General features: G+C 61.9%; 2 non-coding genes across 2 annotated transcripts; both read right to left on the bottom strand.

The window, feature by feature from the left end:
- Positions 1-277: 277 nt before the first annotated feature.
- On the bottom strand, positions 278-351 carry TRNAT-AGU (transfer RNA threonine (anticodon AGU)). Its single transcript has one exon. It is a non-coding gene; the product is annotated as a tRNA-Thr (tRNA).
- Positions 352-7,439: 7,088 nt separating this feature from the next.
- On the bottom strand, positions 7,440-7,511 carry TRNAW-CCA (transfer RNA tryptophan (anticodon CCA)). Its single transcript has one exon. It is a non-coding gene; the product is annotated as a tRNA-Trp (tRNA).
- Between the last annotated feature and the right edge of the window lie 1,519 nt (positions 7,512-9,030).

The raw sequence follows: 9,030 nt of genomic DNA on the forward strand, positions 1-9,030 counted from the left end.
ATGCACCGGACGCCTGGGTCCCTTCCTTCCCCTTCATGCCCTAGGTTCTCCCCCTCCCCCTCTTCACCGGACTCCTGGGTCCCTTCTCCCTTCATGCACCGGACTCCCCCCCCCCCCCCGCATTGCACTTGCGTGCGCTTTTGCTTTGCAGCTACGTCACCGTCGGGATTCCCCCCTCCCCGCAGCAAAAGTGTGGGTGGGGGGTGGGAAAAAGAGGGGCTGAGATTTGGGGGGACACCCCCCCCAGAAAAAAAAGGGGCGCCCCTCCCCCCACCGCAGGCACCGCTGGGATTCGAACCCAGGATCTCCTGTTTACTAGACAGGCGCTTTAACCAACTAAGCCACGGCGCCGGGATGCTGGGCTGGCCGCCGCTCGCCCCAGCTGCCTGCCGCCCCCGCCCCCTTCCGCCCCTCACGGCCCCGGTGTCCCCGCTGCGGGCTAAATTGGGAGTTGTCACGGAGTGTGGGGGAGTCCAGGCCCTGCACCCCTCTTCCTGGGATCCACTGAGACTCTCAGCCAGCCAGTAAAACAGAAGGTTTATTGGACAACAGGAACAGTCCCAAACAGAGCTTGTGGGTACAACCAGGACCCCTCAGTCAAGTCCTTCTGGGGGAGCAGGGAGCTTAGACCCCAGCCCTGGGGTTCCCTGTGTTTCTCCACCCAGCCCCAAACTGAAACTAAACTCACCCAGCAGGTTCCCTGCTGCAGCCTCTGTTCACATTCCTGGGCAGAGGTGTTACCTCCCCCTCCCCCTCCTGGCTCAGGTGACAGGCTCTCAGGTCTCCCATCCCCAGGGCACATTCCCAGGTCAACACTCCCCCCTCCCTGCTGAGTCACATCGTCACATCTCTCCCCCCTTCGAGACTGAACTGAGCGGGGTCACGCTGACCAGTGACCTGGGGAAGTTCGGGGCCCCCTCTCCGGGACAGCGCATCCGCTATCAGGTTGGCACTTCCCTTCACGTGGACCACGTCCATGTCGTAATCCTGCAGGAGCAGGTTCCATCTCAGGAGCTTGGCGTTGGCTCCTTTCATCTGGTGCAGCCAGGTCAGGGGAGAGTGGTCGGTGTAGACAGTGAAGTGTCGCCCGAAGAGATAGGGCTCTAGTTTCTTGAGGGCCCACACCATGGCCAGGCACTCCTTCTCGATGGCCGCGTAGTGTTGCTCCCGGGGTAGCAACTTCTTGCTCAGGTACACGATGGGGTGTCTCTCCCCCTTTTCATCCTCCTGCATTAACACCGCCCCCAGTCCCGTGTCTGAGGCGTCGGTGAACACCACAAAGGGCTTGTCAAAGTCTGGGTTTGCCAGAACTGGGCCACTGACCAGAGCCTCCTTCAGCGCCCGGAAAGCCTCCTGGCACTGCTCGGTCCAGACCACCTTGTCTGGCTTCCCCTTCTTGCATAGCTCCGTGATGGGGGTGGCGATGGCGCTAAAGTGGGGCACAAATCTTCGGTAGTATCCTGCCATCCCAATAAAGGCTTGGACCTGCTTTTTGGTGTGGGGAGCGGGCCAGTCTCTGATCACCTCCACCTTGTCTGGTTCCGGCTTTAGGCGGCCGCTCCCCACCCGATGGCCCAGGTAAGATACTTCCGCCATCCCCACCTTGCACTTCTCCGCTTTTACAGTCAGCCCAGCCCCCTGGAGTCGGTCCAGCACTTGTCTAACCTGGGACACGTGGTCCTCCCAGGTCTGGCTAAAGACACAGATGTCATCAATATACGCCACGGCAAAACTCTCCATCCCCCTCAGGAGCTGGTCCACTAGGCGCTGGAAGGTGGCCGGCGCTCCCTTGAGGCCGAAAGGCAGGGTCAGGAACTCATAGAGCCCCAGAGGGGTGATAAAGGCCGATTTCAGTCGGGCATCTGCATCCAGCGGCACTTGCCAGTAGCCCTTTGTAAGGTCCATGGTGGTGAGGTACCGAGCTCCTCCCAGCTTGTCTAGGAGCTCGTCCGGCCTGGGCATGGGGTAGGCATCAGATACAGTGATGGCATTGAGCTTCCGATAGTCCACACAGAACCGGACCGACCCGTCCTTTTTGGGGACCAGCACCACCGGCGAGGCCCAAGGGCTGGCAGATGGCTGGATCACCCCCAAAGCCAGCATGTCCCGGACCTCTCTTTCCAGGTCCTGAGCAGTTTTCCCTGTGACTCGGAAGGGGGAGCATCTTATCGGCGGGTGCGACCCTGTCTGCACCCGGTGGACAGTCAGATTAGTGCGTCCAGGCTGGTTGGAAAACAGCTGTCGGTACGGATGCAGCACCTCCCTGACCTCAGCTTGCTGGGCAGGGGTTAGCTGATCCGAGAGGGGAATTGTTTCCAGGGGGAAACCAGCTCTGGTCCCAGGGAATAGATCTACTAAAGGGTCATCTCCCTGCTCTTCCCACTGTCCACACACGGCCAACACCACATTCCCCCTGGCATAATATGGCTTCATCATATTCACATGGTACACCCGGCGGTGGTGCGCCCGGTTTGACAGCTCCACCACATAGTTTACCTCATTGAGCTGCTTGACGACCTTGAAAGGGCCCTCCCAGGCGGCCTGTAGTTTGTTCTTTCTCACTGGGATGAGAACCATCACCTGATCCCCGGTGGCGTAGGCACGGGCCCGTGCCGTGCGGTCATACCAGACCTTCTGCTTCCTCTGGGCTCTGGCCAGATTCTCCCTGGCCAGGCCCATGAGTTCAGCCAGTCTCTCTCGGAAGATCAGGACATACTCCACCACTGTCTCTCCATCGGGAGTGGCCTTCCCCTCCCACTCGTCTCTCATCAGGTCCAGGGGGCCCCTCACCCTCCTGCCATATAACAGTTCGAAAGGCGAAAATCCGGTAGACTCCTGGGGCACCTCCCTGTATGCGAACAGCAGGTGAGGTAAGTACTTGTCCCAATCCTGCGGGTGCTGGTTCATAAAGGTTCTCAGCATCATCTTTAGCGTCCCGTTAAACCTCTCCACCAGCCCATTGGACTGGGGGTGATAAGCTGAGGCCCAGTCGTGCCGGACCCCACATTTCTCCCACAAGCACCGGAGCAGGGCCGACATGAAGTTGGAGCCTTGGTCTGTCAAGACTTCCTTGGGGAACCCCACTCGGCTGAAAATGGTCAGGAGCGCATCGGCCACGGTGTCTGCTTCAATGGAAGCTAAGGGCACTGCCTCGGGGTAGCGAGTGGCAAAATCTACCACCACCAGAATGTATTTCTTCCCCGACCGGGTCGTCTTGCTGAGAGGCCCCACGATGTCCATGGCCACCTTCTGGAAAGGCTCCTCTATGATGGGCAAAGGTCTCAAAGCCGCTTTCCCCTTGTCCCGGGCCTTCCCCACCCTCTGACAGGGGTCACAGGATCGGCAATACTGCCGGACCGTGGTAAAGACCCCGGGCCAGTAAAAGTTCTGTAGCAACCTCTGCCGGGTGCGCCGGATTCCCTGGTGCCCTGCGAGGGGGATGTCATGGGCCAGGTACAGGAGCCTGCGGCGATACTTCTGGGGGACCACCAGCTGCCTCCTGATCCCACAGGACTCTACTTCCCTTGTGGGAGCCCATTCTCGGTACAGGAACCCCTTCTCCCACAGGAACCTCTCCTGGCAGCCTCTCCTCCTCCTCCTGCTCATGTTGACGTTGTTTCTCCTTCTCCTCCTGCTCATGTTGACGTTGTTTTTCATGATCCTCCAGCTCCCTCATTTTCATCTCCCTCTCCCATTCCAGCCGCCTCCGCTCCAGGGATGGGGAGCTCCGCCGGGAGGATCCCCTGCTGGGTGCCGGGGTCAGGGTGCCCTCGGTATTCGCTGGGCTTCCCCCAACCCCTCCCCCGGACATAGGTAGGAAGGGTCTCGGGATGTCCTCAGCAGCAGTCTGACCCCTCCCAGCCCGGTCAGGCCCCAGGGCCCACGCTGCGTCCCCCGGGCAGCTTCCCTCAGGGACAGGGATCGGGTCATCCAAGCGATCCCTCTCCTCCAGCTGGGCAATCAGCTGTTCCTTGGTGGACCTCCCGATGCGCAGCCCCCTCTGCCTGCACAGCTCCACCAGGTCGCTCTTCAGGCGTTTAGCGTACATCTCCCTGCTGGCCACTCGCAGGCCGGGCAGCTTCCCACGGTTTCCAGGAAAAGCCCCTCGTGTGCCCGTCCTTCTTGAGGTCACCGACTCTTTGCCAGGGTCGAGCTGCAGACTCCTCCGCCCCTGGGACCGCTCGCTGCAATCCCCTGGGGGACCCTGTTACTGCAAAAGTCTTTCTCTCTGGTCACACATTCCCAGGGGTTAACCGCCCCCCGAAACCGTCTCTCTCTGAATCTTCAGCACGCCTGGTCCCCGTCAATTCCCCTTCGTTTTACTGCTCCCCAGTCACTTACTGCAGGAAGCGCCGTTCACGGGGTGCAGTACATCCCACCGCTGCCACCAGTTGTCACGGAGTGTGGGGGAGTCCAGGCCCTGCACCCCTCTTCCTGGGATCCACTGAGACTCTCAGCCAGCCAGTAAAACAGAAGGTTTATTGGACAACAGGAACAGTCCCAAACAGAGCTTGTGGGTACAACCAGGACCCCTCAGTCAAGTCCTTCTGGGGGAGCAGGGAGCTTAGACCCCAGCCCTGGGGTTCCCTGTGTTTCTCCACCCAGCCCCAAACTGAAACTAAACCCACCCAGCAGGTTCCCTGCTGCAGCCTCTGTTCACATTCCTGGGCAGAGGTGTTACCTCCCCGTCCCCCTCCCGGCTCAGGTGACAGGCTCTCAGGTCTCCCATCCCCAGGGCACATTCCCAGGTCAACACTCCCCCCTCCCTGCTGAGTCACATCGTCACAGGAGTCAATCCGGATTGCCCCTCGCCCACCAGCGGCAGCCTCTGGCCGCGCTCCGGATTCCGGCCCGCTCTGCACCACGCGTGGGGGAAGCCCAGAGCCTGGCCTGGCTCGGGGGGGGGGGGGGGTTATGGGGTTGGGATGGGGGGGGCCCTCTGCCGAACCCAGCGCCCTGTCCCCCTCGGGCACCCACCCCACAAGGCGGGCAGTTTACATGTGGCTGGCAGAAGGGGTGGGGGTGGGGGTGGGGGGGTCTCGGCCCTGGTGGGATCACACTGTGTGCGGTGCCCTTGGAAGCCCGCACACCTCACCCCACCCCCCCCCAAAGTGTGAATGGGGCATTTGTCTGAGCCCGGTGGGGGGGAGGGCTTGGCACAGGAATCCCACTGCTGGCACCAGAAGTCCCCCCGCATCCCCGAAGGAGGAAGCCCCCCTGGGCCCCCAACTTCCCTGGCAGCTCCGCTAATGACCCCGTTGCTGGGTAATTAGGACCTGGGACAAAACACTCATTAAAGGGCTGCACATGCCTGGCCTGGTGATGGGGGGGGGGACGGAGGGGGGGGGCGCCATGGCTGGGCACGTGACGGGGGAGGCCACAGTAAAGGAGGGGAGTGGGGGGGCCCCCCACACAACAGGAGACGGGGTTTGGGGGCCGGAGAGGACAGCCACTGACCCCAGAGCACCAGGTCCTGTGTGTTGTGTTGTCGCCTTTCACAGCCCCGAGGGGTGTCGTGCATTGCTGGGCCCAGGGGGCACGGCAGGGGGTTGGGGTGTCGGGGGGGCTTCACGACAACACACAGCGTCCTCCATATTGCAACACAATCCAGCACCCCCCCCCCCCAGTGTCCCCATCCCTCCTGCCTTGCGCGTCCTGGGGCATTGCACCGCGTTGTGGGTTGTGTTGCCTTTCACAGGCCCACAGGTCTTGGTATGCAACACACCAGGGCTGTACCACAAGTCACTGCCACACAACGGCCTGATGCTGTACGCTGGGGTGTCGTCCTGCGCCCCACGATCGCGTGCCCTGGGGCACGGTGCCGCAGGGTGGGGGGGGGGGCAAAGGGTGTCATGTGTGTCCGATGACAGTGCAGGGTGTTGTGTTGCCGTGTGTAGAGCATTTTACGTTGTGCTGCGTGTGTTTCGGGGGGGCGGGGAGGCGTGCTGTGGGGCGTTGGCTTGTGCTGAGTAGGCCGCTGGTGTGTGGGTTGGACTGTATTGCAGGGTGTGTTGTGTGGCAGTAGGTAGGATGGTGTGTTGCAGGGTGTAGGTTGGGGTGTTGCAGTTGCAGTGTGTGGGTGTTGCAGGGTGTGTGCTGTATTGTGTTGCATTGTGTGTATGCGTTGTGTGGCAGGAGGTAGGACGTGTGTTGCGGTATTTAGGTCAGTATGTGTTGGGTTGCAGTGTGCCGGAGGATGTGTTGTGTAGCAGTGTGTGGGTCGGGGTGTTGCAGTGTGTAGGACAGTGTATACGTTGGAGTGTGTTGCAGGGTGTAGGAGGGTGTGTTACAGTGTGCGTTGTGTAGGTGGGTGTGTTGTGTAGCAGTGAGTAGGAGGGTGTGTTGTGTAGCAGGGTGTAGGATGGTGTGTTACAGGGTGTGTTGTGTAGCAGTGAGTAGGATGGTGTGTTGTGTAGCAGTGAGTAGGAGGGTGTGTTACAGTGTGCGTTGTGTAGGAGGGTGTGTTGGGTTGCAGGGTGTGTTGCAGGGTGTAGGATGGTGTGTTACAGGGTGTGTTGTGTAGCAGTGAGTAGGATGGTGTGTTGTGTAGCAGTGAGTAGGAGGGTGTGTTACAGTGTGCGTTGTGTAGGAGGGTGTGTTGGGTTGCAGGGTGTAGGATGGTGTGTTACAGGGTGTGTTGTGTAGCAGTGAGTAGGATGGTGTGTTGTGTAGCAGTGAGTAGGAGGATGTGTTGTGTAGCAGGGTGTAGGAGGGTGCGTTGTGTAGCAGGGTGTAGGAGGGTGTGTTACAGGGTGTGTTGTGTAGCAGTGAGTAGGAGGGTGTGTTACAGGGTGTGTTGTGTAGCAGGGTGTAGGAGGGTGCGTTGTGTAGCAGGGTGTAGGAGGGTGTGTTACAGTGTGCGTTGTGTAGGAGGGTGTGTTGGGTTGCAGGGTGTATTGCAGGGTGTAGGATGGTGTGTTACAGGGTGTGTTGTGTAGCAGTGAGTAGGAGGGTGTGTTGGGTTGCAGGGTGTAGAAGGGTGTGTTACAGGGTGTGTTGTGTAGCAGGGTGTAGGAGGGTGTGTTACAGGGTGTGTTGTGTAGGAGGGTGTGTTGGGTTGCAGGGTGTAGGAGGGTGTGTTACAGGGTGTGTTGTGTAGGAGGGTGTGTTGGGTTGCAGGGTGTAGGAGGGTGTGTTACAGGGTGTGTTGTGTAGGAGGGTGCGTTGTGTAGCAGGGTGTAGGATGGAGTGTTGTGTAGCAGGGTGCAGGAGGGTGTGTTACAGGGTGTGTTGTGTAGGAGGCTGCGTTGTGTAGCAGGGTGCAGGAGGGTGTGTTACAGCGTGTGTTGTGTAGCAGGGTGCAGGAGGGTGTGTTACAGGGTGTGTTGTGTAGGAGGCTGCGTTGTGTAGCAGGGTGCAGGAGGGTGTGTTACAGCGTGTGTTGTGTAGCAGGGTGCAGGAGGGAAGGGGGGGCCCCCCAAGTAAAAAGCGGCCGGCTCTGACCCCGACGTGATTCGAACACGCACCCTTCTGATCTGGAGTCAGACGCGCTGCCGTTGCGCCACGAGGTCAGCTGGGGCTGGGGCCGGAGCCGGGGCTCTTCCAGGCTTGGGGCGGTGGGGGCGGGGCCTGTCAGGAGCGGGGAGGGGTGTGTGCAAGCAATGTGGGGGAGGTTATGGGTCAGGGAGGTTATGGGGGGAAAGGGAGGGGCAGGGAGCTTGGGGGGGAAGGGGAGGGGCAGGGGGTTAAGGGGCAGGCAGCTTGGGGGGAAGGGGAGGGGCAGGGAGTTTAGGGGGGTATGGGGCAGGGGGGTACAGGCAGGGAGCTTGGGGGGAAGGGGAGGGTCGGGGTTACGGGGCAGGGAGCTTGGGGGGAAGGGGAGGGGCAGGGGGGTACGGGGCAGGGAGCTTGGGGGGAAGGGGAGGGGCAGGGAGTTTAGGGGGGTATGGGGCAGGGGGGTACAGGCAGGCAGCTTGGGGGGAAGGGGAGGGGCAGGGGTTACGGGGCAGGGAGCTTGGGGGGAAGGGGAGGGGCAGGGGGTTACGGGGCAGGGAGCTTGGGGGGAAGGGGAGGGTCAGGGAGGTATGGGGCAGGGGGGTAAGGGCATGGAGCTTGGGGGGGAAGGGGAGGGTCAGGGGCTTAAGGGGCAGGGAGCTTGGGGGGAAAGGGAGGGGAAGGGGGTACGGGCAGGGAGCTTAGGGGGGGAAGGGGAGGGGAAGGGGGTACGGGCAGGGAGCTTGGGGGGGAAGGGGAGGGGCAGGTGGGTATGGGAGAGGGAGCTTGGGGGGGAAGGGGAGGGTCAGGGGGTTAAGGGGCAGGGAGCTTGGGGGAAGGGGAGGGGCAGGGAGTTTAGGGGGGTATGGGGCAGGGGGGTACAGGCAGGGAGCTTGGGGGGAAGGGGAGGGGCAGGGGTTACGGGGCAGGGAGCTTGGGGGGGAAGGGGAGGGTCAGGGGGGTACGGGGCAGGGAGCTTAGGGGGCAAGGGGAGGGGCAAGGGGGTATGGGGCAGGGAGCTTGGGGGGAAGGGGAGGGGCGGGGGTACGGAGCAGGGAGTTTAGGGGGGAAGGGGAGGGTCAGGGGGTTACGGGGCAGGGAGTTTAGGGGGGAAGGGGAGGGTCAGGGGGTTACGGGGCAGGGAGCTTGGGGGGGGAAGGGAGAGGCTGGGGGTTATGGGGCAGGGAACTTAGGGGGCCAAGGGGTTTATGGTAGGGGAAGGGAATACATGTGGGGTTAAGTGGTCTGGGTCTGGGGCGGGAGGGAGGCGATGGGGGTTGCGGGGAAGTGGGGGACCGACAGGCTCAGGACTGGGGCTCGTGAGCTGGGGGGCAGGCCCAGGTCTGAGCTGGGGGGGAAACTGCGGATGACAGTTGTGGGGGGGCAAGTATTTAGGGGGAAAGCGGCCAGGTCCCACTGACGCAGCCCCCCCCCCTTGTGAGGGGCCAGGGTGCCAGCTGGGGTGCGGGGGGGGCGGGTCTGTGACCCTGTGCTATGGGGGGGGCATGGGGCACAGCTCCCCGCGGGGGGGGGGGTGGGCAGGGAGGATGCTATGGCTGGGGGGTGCGGGGCGATTGAGGTGCAGGGTCGGGTCTG

This window comes from Lepidochelys kempii, chromosome 28, assembly GCF_965140285.1.
Source record: "Lepidochelys kempii isolate rLepKem1 chromosome 28, rLepKem1.hap1, whole genome shotgun sequence".
In the NCBI taxonomy this organism is placed as follows: domain Eukaryota; kingdom Metazoa; phylum Chordata; order Testudines; family Cheloniidae; genus Lepidochelys; species Lepidochelys kempii.